The 20,695-nt window shown below is 39.2% G+C and overlaps 1 long non-coding RNA gene across 1 annotated transcript in view; it reads right to left on the minus strand.

Moving 5' to 3' along the window:
• Positions 1-11,950: 11,950 nt before the first annotated feature.
• The window catches only part of LOC133219644 (uncharacterized), a 94,653-nt gene continuing 85,908 nt past the window's right edge, over positions 11,951-20,695 (minus strand). The window contains exons 4-5 of the long non-coding RNA XR_009727480.1: positions 17,593-17,831; positions 11,951-12,084 (exon numbers count right to left, since the gene is read on the minus strand). This is a non-coding gene — a long non-coding RNA (uncharacterized LOC133219644). The remainder of the gene's footprint in view (positions 12,085-17,592; positions 17,832-20,695) is intronic.

Raw genomic sequence — 20,695 nt, forward strand, 5'->3', positions numbered from 1 at the left:
GGTCCTTGGGGAGACTACAGCTGCCTGAATGCTTCCCTTCTACTTGAGAAGCTGGTTTGACAGGAATCAACTTTAGGCAATTTTGATAGGCAGCTTAGCTCCTCTTTCTATCTTTTCTACGCACACACATGCACACCCTCTAGCTTGTACAGAGAGTCCTCCAACCTTGCCAATCTTCTTTGACAACCTGCCCCCTGTACCTACATATACACCCTTACATCTGAATGCCATGAGCTCTTCTTCCTAAAGATAATCCTATTGAATAGTGCCTTGCCTCCCCTGGTCACCTATCTCATCCTCCATCCTCCACACTCATCTGAAGCAAGATCTCAGCTTTCTTGTAACATATTATTTTTCAAAAGAATTATGGAAAGAATACCAGATTCCCACCCAGCTCCTCTCTCATTCCCAAACCTCAGCAGGGCAGGAAGAGAAAATAGGATGGAAAAATTCATGGGTCAAGTGTCAGGCTTTACAAGCCTGTCTAATCTTGTCCCATTTCATGTTTCTTTCCATCTCTAGTCCTTTAAACATCAATACTTCAAGAAAATCTGTACTAGAAGCTAGGAGTATGCTCCTTTCATTGGTCTGTGAGGGAACTGTCAGGGGTAAGATCACAGGACAACAGACTGACAGACACAAGGTCCTCCTCTCCATACTTTCAGCTGGCTGGACACAAGCTCAAAACCTGTATTAGCAAGGTGTCATCTTCATCCTGTGTCTTATCATAACCGCTCTCCCTCCTCTCCCAAGAGGCCTAAGCTCTTACATGGTATCTGACTTCATTTCTGTCTGCATCACTATAGGCAGTTAGTCTTGAATAAAGTTAATGGAGATTTACATTAGTATTAGCAAGAACTGAATCAAGTAATATTGGCAGAATCAGGCCCAAAAGAAAGCCCAGAGGAACTAATAGGTTCCTCCAAGAGAGTGATAAAACTACTTCAAAAATTCAGTTCCTTTGACAGATTTCTCACATCTACTATGTTACTATCATCTATTATTTTCTTTCTCTTTCTAGAAACTTTTCAGTTTCTGGATACAGCTTTCAAACATCATATTCTGTTGAACTTGTAGGTTCCTGGAAGCTGACTGACACCAATGATGAAAGATAATAAATACTGTAATTATAATTCATAAATGAAATGCTACAGCTAGAAGATGCTAAAAAAAAGTAATTTGCTCTTAATTAACTTTCAAAGGCAAAGAATAAAACAGTTTATAAGTTTTAGCAGAAATTAGCTTGTATTTTTTTTGCTTCAGAAATAAATGACGAAAATCAATTATCTTCATAGAAAAATGCAAGATTCATGTTTTTATCAATCAATGATGATCTGATTATACCAGAGAAACAATTAGAAGTAGGATAACAGATATAAACCAGCATTCTTATTAGTTTTGCTAGCATAGAAATAGAATGAACAGCAGGACTGTAGAACTTAGCATTTAAAAAGACTGTTGTTCTGAGATTCAATTCCAAATACAGGATATAAGGACTTACCTGCTTATTCTTATTCTTCCATCAGTGTTGCATAAATATCTCCTTGCAGTACTCTATCTGCAAAAAGGCGGAGTTTGAGATATGGTTATAAAGTGTTTTGCAGATAAAAAGGCTCCTAAGAGTTTCTTAATGGAACAGTTATTTATCTAGTTCTACTGCCAACATTATGGTGAGATTGTAAGTGACCGTACATAACCTATACATGGATAAAGTGTAAGAGCTCTTTCTTTGGGGCCATTCAGACCGTGACATGTCAATAACATGACAGTCAATGAAGCCTTTGCACATGATTACCCACTTCTGGTCCATCCTACACAACCGATGGACTTTGTTGGGGAACACAAAGGGGCACAGCAAGTAATGGGCAAACAAAGCTCTCCCCTATTAAATCCCTTTTAAAAAGTGTATTCATTTTATAAATAACCTCTGCAGAATATGTCCAAGATAGCCCTTCCTGAGAAAAAACCAAACTAACAGATCCTCAAAGTTACAGATTGAAACTTTCCAGCTCCACACAATTTGGCAAAATTCAGCTGATATTTCTGACTGCTGGAAGCAAATGATTAAGCCAGTATTTAGAGACAGACTTTTGTTACCCCTTAAAGAACACACACAGAGTTTAGCTTCAGTCCACACACCTCCTTGTCTTTCTTGTCTTGTTTTCGAGGGTTGGCATCCAAGGACTGTCATGCTGCTGCTTAATAATTTTGACGTCTGGTCAGGTCATTTTTCAGAACTAAATGACATGCAGCTTTCACGTTTTCCTTTTTCATCCTAGATAAAGTAATGAAGCTTTTCTTTCACATATGGCAAAAGCATTTCCGTATCAAGCTCACCACTATTTAACTAAACTGAAATATGACTGTCAGTCATCGCAATATGCAGTTATCACCCCACGTCAGCAAAAAACCCTTTTGCTCTCAAGAAGGTAGGGTATGCGCCATTTAATTAGATGCTTCCTGTGTTTGGGATATTTTGCTCCTGCTTTGGAGCGGAATCCCAACCTCTATGCCTAGAGGATTGCCTGCTGAAGGTGTGAGCATGGTCTTTTTTCTGACATACCCATGCAGACATTTATAGGTAATCTGGTGAACTGATGCATTTGGCAAAAAAAATCATCTCCATGATTGGCTAGTAGTCACAGGTGGGAACAGAACCACCATGCTTTTTATAAACTAAGTCTGCTACTAATGGCAAGGCCAGCTTGTAGACTTGAACCTTACCATAAAACTTGATTCACTAGTAGTAGCAATATAATTAGTTGGTTTGGGCTGATGTAGACACATTTTCATATTAATACAATTTTTTCAAGAAACAATGAACAATACATTGATTGATTGTCGTAAAAGGCTCCAAAAAAAAAAACAACAAACCCTTGGATATATATTTTAACATGACTCTCATAAGTATTTCTTAACAGAGAGCACTTTGGGACCCTTAAAGTGCTACCACTAAAACCAATTACTATCCTTGCAGTGTGAGCTCCCATTCATTATATGATAACATCTGGGATCTATTCTTATACGATTAGCATGCATTTGTGATGCTGTAGATACATCTGTTTCTGTGTAATTTTTATGCTAAAGCTGGAGGCAGAGACACCAAACACCTTGCTGCTCACTCTCGCCACGGCTGAAGCCTCTCCTCCAGTTCAGCTGAGAAGGGGACCAGCAACATCTCTGGGTCTTTTTCGGCATGAGAAATGTCCACGGGGCATAGTGGAGCCTTGACCTCATAACACAGGGCCACACTGCTGCTTGACAATGAGGGCAATATGGAGACACTGGGCATCTTGACAACACATTTATGAATAAACCAGTTTGTTGCACTTTTTGAAGGCAGAAAGGGAGTCTTTTTAAAGGAAGGAAGAACCTTTCTGTTTCCAAGGCTTGATCTGATTCTAAGAGGAGAATGCAGCCTATTAAAAGACTATGTAAATTCCAGTTTTCTTTTTCAAATAGCAATTAGTCAGTGTAACTCATACCATTATTTGCACTGTGTGACATTAAGTTAAATTCTTTTTCAGTTAAATTACTGTTTGCTACTGATCTCTAGCGCCCTTCAGACACTCTTGAAAATAATTATTTGGGGCTCTATTAAAATATTTTAATGCATAAAACCCCTGAAGTACTAGCTGATGACCAACAGCAATATTTTCAACAGGAACAGGCTTGGGGCTTTGGGGTTTTGTTATGTTTAACATTACTGGAAGAAACTGGAACAAAGCTAATGATGAACAAGCTTTCTAATGCTCTCTAATCTTCTGAGTCAAAAGAAAACTTAATACATTACTTTAAACACAGGCACTATTTTGAAAAGCTCTTGTCTGACTGCTGTATTAAAATATGGGCAAACTAGATTAACAGAATAAAACAGATGTGTTAATTCATCTTTCTGCCAAGGCAGGGTGTCTTTTAAATCCTTAACACCTGAATTACGACTGTGATTGTTGTAAAGCAAAGTGAGGTTGTGTACAATTTACAGCGCAAAAGATACTGCTTTTGTCCTGACTCAAGCAAGGAAAGTCTGATGCCACCAAATTCTCAAACATAACTGCATTAATTTGGATAAATTAGAGCCTGAAATGAGGACAGAGTGACTATTCCTGATAGGACATCCATCTAGGACGGGGGGAAGAGAAGAAGGGAAAAAATAGGTTGCCTTATTTTGGATTCATTTAATCCATTTTCAAAAATGGATGGAAGTAAATTGAAAAGAGATGGTTTTAAACTGGAATTAGGGTACCCACACTCCGAGTTAAGAGACATTTCTCACAAGTCAGTAATGAGAAGTAGTTTCTTCTAGTGGCAAATTTTTGCAAACAGGTGTGGGGAAACTGACTTATATAAATCATAACTCGGAAATTCCAGATAATCAATAATGCAGGAGCTAGTTTTAGCCTGGCATTTTTTTTTCTCCTTATCTGTTCAGCTGCTGCTGCAAACCATTCTCACCCCCTGCTCTGAATGGCAGAAGATCAGAGAGTTAATGACATTACCAACACATATTACATGATAACATTTCTGCTTCACAGCATGTTAGCTGTACTTGTTCAGCCACCTTTGTCCTCCCCTCCCATTTTAGGTTGTGCCTCTAACAACATACAGCTTGAAAATAATATTAGCAAACAGATTTAGTCATCATTAGATTTCAAAACTAGAAGTTTCCTGCCAATCTGAGTGTTTCTGAACTGCATTCTAGATCAGCATGTTAAACATGAACATGAACACTTTCTGCTATGACGGTATCGACTAAAATAATGTGATTTATTTGCCCTTATTTTCCTGAAAGCAAATAGAAGTATGCCTTATGTAACTAAAATATGCTTGTGAATGGTTATGTATACTCATAAAGCCAACACCTTCCTTGTTAACTTACTGCTTACATAAAATGTTATGTGTACTTATGGAGTTAGCAAGGACAAAGTCAGCAGTTTAATGTTCTGTTTTCTTCTGCATCACAAGAAAGCCCATATGAAACTGGCATTCTTAAGGAAGCACATCAACAATGAAGTACCAAACATCATCACATTGTGACTAATGCTCCATTTTATATCTTAAATATTTTTATCTTGTATTTATATTGTGCTATCTGAAGTTAGGTTTCTGAGTGGGTGCTTCAGAGCAAATACAAGCCTTTAATGCTTCCCTGCAGTTTGAGAGCTCTTTTCTCCACAAATCCCCTCCTACTGCCTCCTTCCCATTTCCTCAGTGCCTCAGCCTCTCATGAATGGGAATCCGTAAGTCATTTAACACCGCTCTTGGAAGAAGACTCAATCACCCTATACATGTGAAACAACAAGATGCCTCGTTCTTTAACTTTCTTTTTATCCTTCTATCACCTCCTGCATTTCTTTCTCTTCCTGCTCTTTTCACCCAATAGTGAGTTTGGTGGGTTAATGCTCATGAGACAAGTTGTATAGAAGACTGCAAAATTCACCCCCAGGGCTTGACCAGTCTTTCAGGTCAAGAAGTCCATCACTGAAAAAGCAGATGACCAAACATCACAACTGCACTGCAGTGGCAGGCAATCAATGAAAACACAATGATAATCAATAAAGTATGTACAAATACTCTGATGTTTACTGTTTTGGACTGCACCATTGATAAGATGTCAGTGACAAACCACTACGAGTTGCCACAAAGCTGTGTCATATTGATCGTCAGAAACTGGGGCGGGGGTCTGGCTATATTTCTATTAAAAACCAAAAGAAAACAGGCACTTGAGAGCTGCTAGCTAAGGAGTCAAGTAACTCAAAGTTTGTGCTGTTTAATTTTGGCACTGCAAAATACCTTAAGCTCCCATAAAGTAAGAGCTCATTAGGGGCAAAACTGACAGTGATGGTATTGTCTGCAGCTAAGTTTCAAAGCCAAAATCCTTGTATCAGAAAAAACGAGGGTAAGGGCAGGAGAAAGTGTGCTAAAAAATATCTGCCCATGTTTTCTATATTAAAAACAGCTTAACAAAAACTCTAGAGCATAAGGTTTAATCCCTCTCTGATGTGCAACGTTACCTAACATTTTAAGGTGTGAGATCTTAAGATGCAACCATGCTTCCTTTCTGAAAGATTTCCAGATTCACTGGAAAAAACCCAATTTGCCTATGTACTGAAAGATACTAAAAGATTCAAAAACTGTATTTATAACTAGAGCCAACCTCTCAATGCTCTAGCTGTGAATGGAAGAAATGCAATTAGCATGTGAGAATTAAAAAGGGAATACAGCAGTGTACGAATTTGACACCCTTGTCTCTGCTCTGAGATATCTCTGCTGCTCTGGCAGAGTTGACTCTTGACTATGGTTCAATGACATTCTGTTTGAAAATATCCTGTTTAACCATCTTCCTGTCTGTGCCATGAAATTCACTTGGCTTCTAAGAAGAGTAGAGATATTCCTGCCATCTCTGTTATGTAGTCATCCTTGGGCTGCGCCACACGAGCAGAGTGAAAGACTTAGCAAATCTCTCTTCTTCTTCAGAGGCATTATTTGATCCAAATATATATAAAGGTTATTTTTTATAGATGCAGATTTTTTTTTCCTTTTTTTTTTTTTTTTGTGCAGCAGCCTCCAGAAGGGTCCTGAAAATGTAACTAGAAAAAAGCTGCCTGAGTTGGGGTGGGCAACAGACAGAGCTGCTCTCATGCAGGCCAACACAGTTGAGACAAGCAAACAAAGGGAGTCAACAAATGCCCTTAGTCTGTTCTTTTGGAAGAACTGAAAAGGAGGAAATGATGATTTGCCACTTCTTCCGTGAGAAGTCGTCCAACCTCCATGTCCTGAGTACGGCCTAGTAGTGTGCCCTCAAGTCAATATTGCCTTATTATTATATTTTAGTCAATTTTTCCAGGCTCAAACAATATTCTGAGATCACTCTTGTAATTCCAGCAAGGTCTTTACTTGCTGGGCATAAATACATCCTCAGTAGTCCTTTGATGAAAACACATCTACCACCAGATCTGAAATTGTGCAGCTGCAGCAGGAACCAGTATTTCAGGGACGTGTAACTCCAACAAGATTAGTACTAGGGTCAAGACAGAAAAAAAACCCATCTCTTTTAGAGAAAAAAATAGAGAGTATATGTTAAAATGGTCCTTGTTTTTCAACACATTCTTCTTTCTGGTATGTTCTCTACAGCCTATTATTGAGACATACTGCTTGAGAGAAAAGGAAACTTGAGGGAGCTAGAGAGATTCTGACTGACAGCAGTATGTTCAAAAAGCTTTCTTTCAAAGGAAGCTCATAAAATATGTAGCCCAGCTGTTCTTTCCTTTCTAATCAGACTTCCTGATACAATGAAAGTTCATCCAGAATGACACTTCCTCATTCATGTGATGATAATGAAAGTTCATCCAGAATGACACTTCCTCATTCATGTGGTACTTCTGTCAAGAAAAGGGAAAAAGAAAATAATGGGAAAAGAAGATCAATTTCATCTATTTCAGCTGAACTGTGCAGGTGAATTTGGTAGGAGATTATATTAAACTGAAATCTGTGAAATTCTGGGCTCTTCAACAAAACCTCTTTTAAATAGCAAATATTTGTTTAAGACTGCCTTGTGTTACTGATGCAGCTAATTAGCTAACTGTGGCTGTGCCACAAAATCTGGCACTTCTATCTCCTTAAAACATAAATAACTGTATCACTGTCCTCACAGTGTGATTTTGTGCCACGTGCCCTATGTCATAGAGAGTACAGCACTGCAGCACCTTCACCTGCAAGCATCAGACAATGACTGCCAGTTTGCTGGCCAGATTGGTTGTCCTGATGGCAAAGGGTTTGCAGAACATGCTGGGTATGCAGAACATGCTATGTTTATTTGTCTATTTGAGCACCACCTTGCTGACAGCTACAGCGAGATATTCAGGGCAATTAGAATGGTGTTATTAATGGTAATCAAGGACTGACATCGCCTCCTGCTCAGCCCATGTTATTCAATATAAAGAGAAGCTCAATTAGTTCTGCATTCAGGGTTTGGGTTCATAGAAGTTGTGGCAGCAGCAATTAATTGGGGCTTCTCAATTTGGTAGGTTAAAAAAAAAGAGGCATTTGGGTAGTTTTCATTTTTAATAAGAGCACATTTTCCTCTTAGGGTCGGGAGCGTGAAGTGTTCTAGCTCATGTTACAAAAATAATGATGTAGGGGGTCATCTGAGATATATAGGGATGAGGGGGAAAAAAGGAAAAGAAAGACAGACAGCTACAGGCCTGCTGTTGACATATGATGGTCCTTTGCCGTGCAGCCATCACTAAAATGCCAGGTTGCTAAATACCTTGGAAAAGAAAACAACATACTAAAAAAGAATAATTTATTGTTTTGGATGGTGAAACAAAACTCTTTCCTAGATCAGGCATTTTAAATAACTGTTTTGATATTCAGGCAGTACCAAGCAGGGGAGACAGCTTGTCAGTGCCTCCTTTCTAAAGCACTCATTTCTTAAAAAATACTGTGTTTCTTGACAGTTAAAAGGAAAAACCTTTAAATCAGCTTCTCTGTTTTTGAAATGAAGATCAGCAAAAATCAAAACTAAACAAACAAGATGTTTCAACTATTTCCAAGTCCTATTTATACTTCTTCCTAGCAAAAAACCAGTTTATCTTCCAAAGGAAAATCCAGGAAAGCCTGTGTCAGGAATCATCTTATTTTAAACCTGGTACTGCTAATGAGGCTGTTTTGTTGGCTCACAGGCTGAACAGTGAAGGTGCATCAATTTTAAGAGTCAGGAAGGTAGCGTCATTTCCAACTGCTTTCTGGCTAGCACACTGAGGAGCATAGCCTCAGTAATCTTTTTTCTTCCCATAGAGAACACTCAGTTTCTGGTGGTATTTGCACACCCAGAGGCAAAGTAATCTGCAGGGACATGTCTCATTGTACCACATTTCCCCATTTCCCAGAATGGGCAGATGACCTGAGTTGCTAATTTATAGTGATCCAAATGAAGTACTGCAGAACAGACTTGGAAGAGAAATTCTCAGCACCTTACTCCATGAAATCAATGAGCTATTTGCAGAGTAAGAGGATGGGCAGAGAAACAAGTTTCTGTCAGGTCAATTGCTCCATCAGCTAAACTGCTTGGAGAAGGAATCAGCATGAGCTTGCTGATGGACTCTGACCCAGCGCACTCCAAGCAAATTGGTTGAATGCCCATCCTATATCAAACTGGTTTTGGAGTGACTCACATACTTATTTAGAAACACAGTATCTTCTTTAATTCATTGACACTGGTGTTCAGATCAGCACTGTCGCAGTCAATAGGTTACACAAGGATGAGAAAGGAATCAGGCGAGCAGTATTCCACAATGAAAGTGATGGCTAAGACTAAACCAATACAGCATCCCACACAAAAGGCTGCTCAAGAAAGTATTTTTAGTAGCTTGCAAATCTGCCACTGTTGAGGCACCTGTTGAACAGCCTGTTTTATGGTAGATCAGATCTGTCTCTAAAGGCCAAGTCTGACAGGATGGCTGCTAATGCCAAGCCAAGAAATGGAAATCTGCAGGGCTGTTTCTACTTCTCATAGACTGATGATCTTTCTGAAACCTAATACAGAACACACTGTATTGATGTTTGGGGATTGCCTGCTAAGACTGTATGCTGCCTATTTGTAAAAACTTCTTACAGTAACTGTTTCTCCTTGCTAAGCATGTTATATTGTATTTTGGTGTGATGAGTGTAGTAAGATGCAAAGCACAGCATTATGAAATAGTGGCATCCATTAAAAAAATCAGTCCAGCTACTGGCAAACAAAAAAGAACAGAGAAGCCTGAACAGGACAGACTAAGAGAGTTGGGCTTGTTCAGCCTAGAGAAGAGAAAGCTCTAGAGCAGCTTCCAGTGTCTAAAGGGGCCAACAAGAAATCTGGAGAGGGGCTTCTGATAAGGCCCTGTAGGGACAGGACAAGGAGGAATGGCTTTAACCTGACAGAGGGGAGATTGAGATGAGACATTAGGAAGAAATTCTTCCCTGTGAGGGTGCTGAGGCCCTGGCACAGGGTGCCCAGAGAAGCTGTGGCTGCCCCATCCCTGGCAGTGTTCAAGGCCAGGTTGGACACAGGGGCTTGGAGCAACCTGGTCCAGTGGAAGTTGTCCCTGCCTGTGGCAGGGGGTTGGAACTGGATGAGCTTTAAGGTCCTTTCCAACCCAAACTACTCTATGATTAAATCCAAATGCATTTCTATTTTATCACAGTATTCCAGTGAAATGTTTGACAAAGAGAAGAGGTTCTTCAGGTTGCTAGTGTGCTTTTGTAACAACTATCACTCCTGCAGCTTCCATCAGTCCTTGCTTGCCCACAGAAAACTAAAGAGAAGTGTAGCTTTCATTGCAGATTGGAGTATGAGATGATAGGGAAAAGAAGAAAAGACAGTAAGAATTGCAAAGGGCTAGCCGAATTCTTGGGTCAGCCAAATGACTGAGCTTGAGTGTATGAGCCTTATCTAAATATTTCCTAGGATCCGAGTTCAGTCCTTTAGCAAGCAGGTGGTATTATTTCCCATCTCTTCAGGTGCACCAGCGTTGCCCTGAGCAGCACCAGGCAACCCCCTAAGAAGAAAATGAGTTTGCTCTGTCTCCAGTTTCTTTTCCACCAAATAATTATGACGGCTGCCAAGTGAAGTTCTAACATCCGGGGATCACACCTTATTTTTTTTCCTTGGAAATATCTGCAATCTGCTCCTTACTCTGAGTCCCAAGGAAAGAAGGGACTCAGAACCATCCCTGTGTACTTACTGTGGAAATCCCAAGAGAGCTGGTACCACTGACTTTCCTGCTGTCTAATCCCCACCTAATCTAAGCCTTAACCTGCATTTCATCCACCATTCTTAAATCTAAGCATTTAAAAGTACACAAATGAAGAAGAATCTAAGTGAATGATCTAAAAGCATGGATGTAAAACAGGTCAAAAGAAAGTCTGTAAGCTGGCAGGGAAATATGAGGCACTTGACTCATTATTTATTGTCATCTGAGTCTTACTGAACCCTTCTGTTATTTTTTGTATCTATTATTACATTATTCTGTATTTTATTTCTATATGTTATTTCTATTATTTCATAGATGACATTTAACTTAACATGATGGTATTACAACTACATATAGCCTAGACTTACAAAATACGAGAATTTCTTGTTTGAGCTAACCTGAGGATTTGAGAAATTGGGAAGTGGGGAAGAAGACTTGTGATTATTTCTATCTGCCTCCTTCTATTATATCAAATGAAATATTCCTTTGTACTAGAAATTTGTGCCTGCAAAGTGACCCCCACTATTTCTGGTTCTGGGCTATTTTCTGTACCCCACATTGTGATGTCCAAAATTTCTTCCTGGTTTTGAATTTTGGAAAGAAATTAGTATAATTTATGGTGAGCCAGAAGTACAGCTTGCAGCCAGGGAAGAGGGCAGTGGAAACAGTAAGCCAGTAAGAAAAACCCCCATCTTTGGTGTGATTGTTGCCTGAAGCTTCACTGGCATTACTAATTTCTGACAAGCAGAAAGTTTAAATCCAGAGGGCATCCCAAATAACTATCACCATATTTCTTCTGTTGCTGCTACAGCTGCATGACATTGCACTGCACTAGGATAGCACAAAACAGAACTAAGCAGAAGTCTGTTCTACCTGGGCATTAAAATCTATTGCTAACCAGATGCCCACTGGTTGTCACGGAGGTGGAATTCTGAGCTCATTCTCTCTCCCTCATGAGCATTGCTATGGATCAGCCAAATCCATCACTCCTACAACAGAATGACCCTTTGAGAGAGGACGTTCTGCATCCTCAGTGACATGCCAGCACTGGGGCTGGCAGAGGACATGGGGGCACTGCAGTTTGCGCAAAGGTTTTTACCACCAGTGGATGAAAAGTGGTGTACATCATTCCCAAAATAAAACAAGAACTTTAGAAAATGTTTGGTTTTCATCTGACCTACAGAAAGCAAGCAAGCTGAAATACAAACCAAATCAGCTATTTTCGTTATGAATATTTTCTACGCTAGGCTTTTTATCGCAATCAAGTCACCATCTGTGAGAAAACACGTATGTTGAAGTTTTGGAATATCCACCAGAAGGGAAATCTTCCTTTTCATTCAGCGCCAAGTCACTGTAACTTACAGTGAGGAAGTAATTTTGTATCTGCATCAACTACAGTCATGGAATTCAGAAATCTTCCCTGCTGAATTGACACAAAAGATGTAACTTACACAGTATAGCTGTTCAAAGGAACTGTTTTCCTGAGTTGGCATTTCCTGGTAGGAATTTGCAACTGCTACTTTCTAACATCCACAATACTACTATGTATTACACGAGCCCATCCCCGATGCACTCTAGTAATGTAAGTGTATCAGCTTTTGCACACATTTATCCAGCTGTCATTTACACAAACAACATTGAGGGACCCAGCCCTGGTTTGGCATAGAAAATACTGCTTGTGATTTTTTTTCCCCCATTTTTTTTCTTGCTTGTTCCTAACAAATAAGAAAGTCAAAGAACAATTAAAGCACAGGCCAGAACAAAAATAACCTCACAGTAAGCAAGTGTGCTTGAGCAACATAAATGATAATTCATTTTACAAGTAGAGATTAAAAGAGCTTGGCTTGTTCAGCTTCTCAAAACAACAGCTTAGAGGGGATATGACTGTCCCCTATAAATATATTTGGGTATGTAAACATGAAGGGAGAGAAAGATTACTTAAGCAACCAGTAAAATATTGGCACAACGACAAATGAGTACAAACGAGCCATGAATTAATTATGGGTAGAAATTAGAATACATACCTGAAAGCAGAACCACCTGTCCTTTCAGGATGATTTATTCAAAAATGAGGGGCCCAGTTGCTCCATATTCAGCCTGAAAAGGAGTATACTGGTCTTATGACTCCTACCAAAGTACATGTGTGGGAATGCATGAATATGTGTGCATTCAAGATGTACCTCGTAACATAAACATCCTGACATGTATCCCGTAACATAAACATCCTGTAACATTTACTAGAGACTATAAAGGTTTACTTCATTCTGCTTCTGAAAAGAACAAAATTAAGTGAGCATCCTTATGACATCCATTTTTTATAGAACTGATTTTAGATTCTGTGGGATCAGGCTCTTATTAACCTTCTCGAAGTGGAAAAGGATGAACAAGGAGCCTGCCAATGGATTTACGTATCACCAAAACCTCATTCTATCCACACGCTCCCCCAAAACTGAGCTCACTCCCCAGAGAGGAAAACATGCTCTGATCCTAAAAACAAGATAGTTAAGATCTTATTGTGGCACATCTAAGAATTTCTAGAGACATTATGCGTCCCCAGCGTAGTGCAAGTCCTTATTTCCCCTACCGTGAAGCACGTTTGAGCTAGGAATTGGTGGGGAGGGTTAAAACAAGTATTTCTTAAGCTTGATTCTTTATTCCCACCCACTTGTAAACTGTCTGTAAATGGATTTTAAAAATGACTGAGCTCATATTACACTTCAAATTATTCACAAACATGTCCAATAAATAATTCTCATTCTGCAGACTGTTTGTAAAATGCATATTTATCTGGGATTGAAAATTCATGCTATGCAGCTAATTAGCCTTCACACAGGGCTTACACAGGCCTGAAGGGTGCTGAGGGCTTCTGCTAGCTTGCAGCACAGGATGCATTCCCCCTAACTGCATTTACATCTCTAAATTTCTTGGACCGTTCTATCTGGAAATCAATCCCCCTCCACCCCCTCCACTTCTGGCTTCCTGCTTGGATCTCCATACAGTATTTGTTTGTTTTGATCAAGTATGTCCTAGAATAATGAAATGCACTCATCCCTCTTCCCTAAGTTCAAGCACGCTCAAAACTGTATCTCAAATTCAGTTTAGAAACACGTTAGCCAGCAAAATAAGAGTATAAATAAAATACATCTTCCACTCAGACTTCTTGTTAGATGTTCATCTTTGAATTTTGTCCAATGATTGGGGTTTTCTCTATACCTAACCACTCTTAGCTTATGTTTTTTCTTTTTGCGTGTACTGTGTGTTGGTTAACATTTAAACATCTTCAAATGCAGAGACTTAGCCACTATTTTGCATGACTGTTACTCTTCCAAGACACATTTATGGATAATACTACACTAGGTTATAATGATAAGATAGATAACTTATGAAGAATGAAGGAAATTTGTTCAGCTCCATAATCTCACAAATCACTCATGACCTTCAGATGAAGATTCTAATTTCTGCCTGCTAGAAGACAATACACATCATATACTAATGATTTTTGATTCATCTCTCATAATTTTTGTAAGTATTTAGAAAATTCATTTATCAACATATTTTATTTTTCAAGATGATGCAAATACTTTCAATTGTCAAAGCACTGTTAAACCAATTTTGGCTCAATACTTTTCAGGAGTGTTGGATGGTCTTCGAGTGGAAAGCTCTGGGACCTTAGATCTTCTGGATGTGTTATACTTTCAGTGTGCCAGTACTGTGAAAATTTGGCTGATAATGCTGGAACACATCTCCACTGCACTGGACTCTGTGCAAGCTTTAAAATACTGACCAATATTTATAAGTACGTGTGCTCAGTTGTGCATACAAAGATGAACCCTTAGTGTTCAGAGAAATCAGAGGTTCTGTCAAATAGCCATGTGCTCTTCTAACTGAACTAACAAAAGGTATCAAAATTAAAAGAAATTAAAGTAGTTTTCAGATCAAGTGAGCCAACATCACAACACACTGCTATCAAAACCCAACTCTGTATGACCATATAAACTGAGAAAGCTGTAGGTGTATCTAGATTTAGGAACACCTTTTCAGCAGAGCATGTGGTACAGTTGAAGATGTCCTTGCTCACTGTAAGGGGAGTGGACTAGATGGCCTCTGAAGGTCCCTTCCAACCTGAACTATTTCATGACTCTACTGATATTGATAGAAGTACTGGGCTCCCTGCAGAAAATGATTTTTCAAGACAGAGCAGCTGACTAGCACACCCTATGTAGTCCCACCTTCCATTAAATACCCCCTTTTAATGGTGGCACTTTAAGGAATAAGTCACAAAGTAGAAGCTTAGATCCCCTGAACAATGTAATTACTGACAAAAGGCAATGTAGGTAGGTAGTGTCCAGACCCCACAACATTTTATTTCTGAGCTAATGAAAGCTGCAATTCGTTACTTAGTTAAACCTGATTAATGACCTATCAAATTAGAGATGCTATACACTGCATCAATGTCACAACCAACTTATTTGGATCCCTTACCTATTAAATCAAACCTATAACTGAGCAAATCACTTCACTAGTGAAAAGCATTCCCCGATCAACTGCACCAAGATGCTAATTAGCACTGTCATCCAGCCATGGACTTCACTGCATTGAGCTCATGGAGGACAGCTATGACAGTGCCTTATGGATGGATGAGTTACTTCAGTGTAAGTATGCTCTTCCTATAAACATGCTCCATAAATATGCACCATTTGGTATAACTAAGTACCATGCCTATGCTAGCCTCTGGAAATAAAATGAAACTCCATCAATGACTACTCAGATCATGAGATTATGGATTATGAACCCCAGGAAATCCTCGGTTTGAATACAGAACACATCGTCACAAGGTATCAGAGAGAGCTGTAAAATGCATTTCTACAGATTAAGCTCTCTTCCGTATAGCGCATGTTCTGAGTGTGATGCAGAAAGACACTAAACAAGCTGGGTGAGGTAGAGGAGTCAATATTCCTTTTGCACAAACACAGCCTGCACAGAACTTCATAGCAGTTGTCCTTGGAAGTCAAGCTCTAGAAGAACGATTTCCAGGATTAAATAGTTAGGTGCAATATTAATACTGCAGGCTTTGTCTGATTCTTAATTTTTTATATGGGTCCACAGACAGGCAATTAAGTTAAATTAGGTAGTATCAGAAGGGATGCTGTAGAAGATTTTTCATCTGGTAATTTAGAACTAGCAGCAGTAGTATCCAGTCAAGTTTATTTCAATGTATGGGCCTATTCAGTCTTCTGCTCAGAAGGAAGAGCAAACATGGAACTGATCAGACTTTTTCAATATTATATTTCTTCTTTTCATTTTTCATCACTTGCTTCCAAATGTCGGGCCACAAACATAGCTGAAATGAATGGCAGAAGCAGTGAAATTCCCAGATTGTTAAGTCTCATCAAGATCTGAGTATCCTGGATATTGGTAGAATTTCTTTCCCTTTTTTAATGAGCTTCTTATAGTCTACAAGTAGGGATCTTTTTTGATCGAATTCGTATTTCTTCGAATAAGTGAATTCTCCTGGCTACAAGAATATGTCCTATTATTTGAAATGCACTTGACTTTCCTTCAAAACTACATATCATTTCAGAAGGAGAATGTTAGAGGTGAAAAATGGATAGCACTATCACATTAGTTTTGTGGAAAGCCACATCTAACTCCAAGGGTTTGGTCTACTGGTGTACTAAGGGCCTTTTCTTCAGAACCCCATCCAAAAGACTGGTTTTCTTAACTTACTCTAGCATCCCCACAGCAGACAGTAAAAGCCTTACGTAAGCACCTAACACATTAAGGAAGGATCTTCCTGCCTTGCCATTCATTTTTAAATGTTATGTTATTGAATCCTGCCTGGGGAACAGGTTTTAATATGGAACATTCCCAAGACTTCTGACTCACTTAGCTGACCTGCACCCCTGAGCTGTTCTGCATATATCTTACATCTCCTCGTATGAAGGATATGGACTTTGCTAGAACGAAATCAGGACCCTTTCACAATTTTTGCACACAAGAAATGAAATTTGTCCAAAAAAACCACAAAGCACTGAGATTGGAAAATGAATCATATTAAGTAAAATAGTCCATCTTAAGCCAGACCACCAAGGCTGTTTATGCCATGAACATGAAAACAAACACACCACAGACAAACTCCTCTTTTCCACAGGAGTTGTGGCTGCATTTCCCAAGCCACTGCTTGCTGTGTGGTCAGTTTATCGTACCACCATTGCCTGCACCCAGCTTCTCACACAGTGGTTTCTGCAGTGCTCTCTACTGAACTGCCCTACAGCTTTACATGCACTGAGAAACCTGTCTGTGTGAGCAGGGCCTGTCACTATTGCATTTGGGAGGACCAAGGGAGCCAAGGAACAGAAACACAGAACACAGTTACAGTGACTGTGGTCATAACAGCTTAGAGCTAATGAATCCAGGTACTTCATGGCATCCTATAGACTCCTGCAGAGCTTCAATCAAGTGTAAAGAGAGGACCACATCAGGTAATCAGGTGAATAGAGACAAAGCTAAGGGGGAGTCAGGGATTTGTGAAGCATGATTTGAGAGGAAGCTATCTGTAGACATCCCATGAAATGCTACACACCAGGCATCTGTAGCCTCTTGATCTTATGAGAACCAAGGCTCTTGATTAAGTACTGTACAGGAAGTAACCTCTGGGCAGTCAGGAGTCAGTTTGCTGAGTCTTCCACTTTGGATGAATTCCTAGCTACAGGGGGCGCATCCTCACAGCATTTATGTAGCATCTCACTAGTGCAAACAGATACATAGGAAGAGTTCTTAGCATCTTACTTCTCAATGTGACTGTCTCAGTTGCACCTATGTTGCATGTTAGGCACAGAACTTTTATTTCTGATCTTACTTTTAATTCCTTGATATATGAACTGTCTTCCAGAACTGAGCCGAGACTTATCTCTGTCAGATCACTTGCTCATGTTTATGAAAATGTTCAGCATTGTCCTGTCAGGTACTTAAGGTAGGCATACACTGTAGTAACTCAGAAAGAAAGAGAGAAATGAGGCTGAAGGAAAGGGGCTCAAACTGTCATCACCAGTCCTGACTGCGGTTTCAGAATACTCTAAAGCCACACATCTTGCCTGCCTGGAAGAATAGCGACGAACAGACATTCACAGTAACCTTCTGTCCAGACAGAACCCCTTTAACAGGAAAGCTGACTCAGGAGAAGCAGAATTAAACTCTCTCCACAACTATTATTGTGCCTCACAGGCAGCAGAATACCAAAACCTGATCTGGGAATTCCTAACAGTTCCTGTAAAGAAGCTTTCTGATTTTATAGATATCACAGCAAACCGATACCATTTTGGGTCACTAATTTTCACCTGTAAACTTTTAACCTACATGACTTAATGCTCCAACCCATTTTGAAACGTGCACACTGTTCTTCAATATTACATATGTACTATCCAAATCACTGATCCTGCGTGTCAGTGGTGGGAGAGGATGTACAAAAGGATGCATACAAACACATTTGTTTGACAGAGTTATCAGATATTCAAATAAGCTCAGAGGAAAGAGAAGGCATGCTTCCCTTAAGTGACAGCTTATATAAGGAAATCACACGCTTAAAAATGGCCATTCAGTGAAATACTGAAATTACAAAACAAACAGAAAAGGATTTATGACATTTCTTATTCTTAAGAAAAAGTTGCTATCAAAGTTAGGTATCAAATTGATGATGGATATAACTAATTTCCCAAATATTTGGGAATATTTCTTCTGTGCCTTTTTATTTGGTATTGGGAAATTAAATCATTAGGTGAGTGCTACTCAGAACCTCTTTTATACATCATACAATACTCTCTAGTGGCCTTTTTATTAATGTATTGTAATTACTATTTCAAAAGGAACCTACGACATAAAAATCCCCACCTGTCAAACTCCCAACTCTTCAGTGCAAGAACAAGGACAGAAGAGCACCCAGGTCAGGATAAAAAGCTAGATAAATAGCTTTGTATTTCACAAAGGTTCTTGAGATATTGAAAATGTATAGTAAAGGAATATAAAAGAATTTCTTTCAGATATGTGCTGCTTAGTTTAATAACCTCTATAATGCTGGAAATACTTTTTTTCTCTTTCTTTATTAACTGAAGTATTGTTCTTTGTACTTTTTCTCTTTCCTAGACAAGTTTAAGATGAGAATTAACAGCTGAGGAAAATCTGCATATGAATGTATGGTAGGGTACTGCACTGGCTAAAACTTAGCAAGTAAATACCTTAGTATGGTATCCAAAATACACTGTTACCTTTTCAAGTTATTAAGTTTTGAATAAGATACATCAGACAGTCTTAAAACTGTAACATGAGTTGTATAAGCTGCCATTTGTTGTACCTTACCATAAATTCATATGTAGATTCTCCTCGTTGCTAATTTTTCATCTTAAACTTGTCTAGGGAAGAGAGGAAGAGGTACAAGGAACCATTCTCCTGTTAATACAGAGAGAGAGGAAAATAGTATTTCCAGCATTAACAGCACACTCAGCTGCTTAAGGGTATCTCTAGAAGTAGCTGAAAGATAAATCTTAATATTTTAACATATGTACCTATGTAAACAAATAAATTTATCTTTCGGTATTAAGAGCTCTATATTTGAACAAAACAGTACTTAGAAGCACACAATTCACTGGTCCTGAATGTATTTGAATTGGGATTTATTTGATTTTCTAGGCAATGTATTTGATTCACTGTTTTTTTATTTGATTTAGCAAATGGTAATTTGGATTCTGCATAGGAGATACATGGCACGGTAGGTGACATAGCTGATAAATAGGAAATTTAAGTGAATAAGAAATATATTTCATTTCACAGTTGACTTTCTATCTAAAAAACTCTCGTTCAAGGGGGAATAAAAAGTGCTTTAAGATGGCCTGTTGATTTCACCACGTGCTGTCCTTTCCAGACACTGTACGTAAATATTTTAATCACAAGATGTTTCCTCAGATTTCCTCTCCCTATTTCACTGTCTTATGCATTTGATACAAATTTCTGAACCAAGCGTCTTTTCCTCCCTGATTCTCCATCCTGATTTTCCTGAAGAGGAATCCCTCTTCTCAGCTTGCTCTCACTCTATGACCTCTTGACTCAGACTAGAGAGACTTTCCTGGACACCTGGACACTCTCCATCTCAGCCAAATGATTCAATGTGGAACAGAGTATGAATTGGGAATTTCTCACCAGCTACTTCTCACTACAAATCTTCTCCTTGAAACTAAATAGGCTTGTGCTCATTTCTCCCTTCTTCAAAGTTTAAACCTGGAGTTAGATGGACCTGCATCCCACCTTCATGAAAGGGAAGGAATTGGGGAACACAAAGGTAACTTCAGGAGACTGTTGCTTATCCTAAGACTTGGGTTGGTCTGCTGGGGCAGCTGTGCTGCCTAGGACTTCAGAGAGAGCCCTCAAGACTCTCCTTGAAGTCTTCAAGAAGAGAAAAGCTGGACAAACATAAGAGGAAAATGAAACCATCAGGGCAGAAAGTCTCATTTAAGAGACATCTCTGAAGAGACGTGGGGTCAAAGGGCACAAACACTCCAGCTGCAACAAAAGAAGCTCCAACATGGACTGGGAGGGCGCCTCTCCACAGGAACAGCAAGAGGATACAAGCTGATTTATAAGCCCAGAAGCAGCAGAAAACATAACAAAATACTTGGAAGTAAGCAACAGAGAAAGATTAAATGTTTCTTTTAACCTCTTCAAACTGTATTAACACAGCTGCTGTCAGGATTTATGCCACCCAAAGTGGACCAGGTCACTTCAAGCTATTTCATGAGCCAAAACCAAGGCTGACCAAATCATTTTAATAATATAAAAGAATTCATATTCTGATGATGTTAGATTTAATCTCTGAAGCAGGAAAAAGAAAGAAAGAAAGTATGTTTGAAAGAGCAAAGGCACTGTTTGACTCATACTGTTCTGGGAAACTTGAGGCAACCACTGGGGAGAGTGAA

Source organism: Neopsephotus bourkii, unplaced genomic scaffold, assembly GCF_033783945.1.
Source record: "Neopsephotus bourkii isolate Nb327-2 ecotype Australia unplaced genomic scaffold, CSIRO-AGI_Nbou_v1 NB_1373, whole genome shotgun sequence".
Classification (NCBI taxonomy): Eukaryota; Metazoa; Chordata; class Aves; order Psittaciformes; family Psittacidae; genus Neopsephotus; species Neopsephotus bourkii.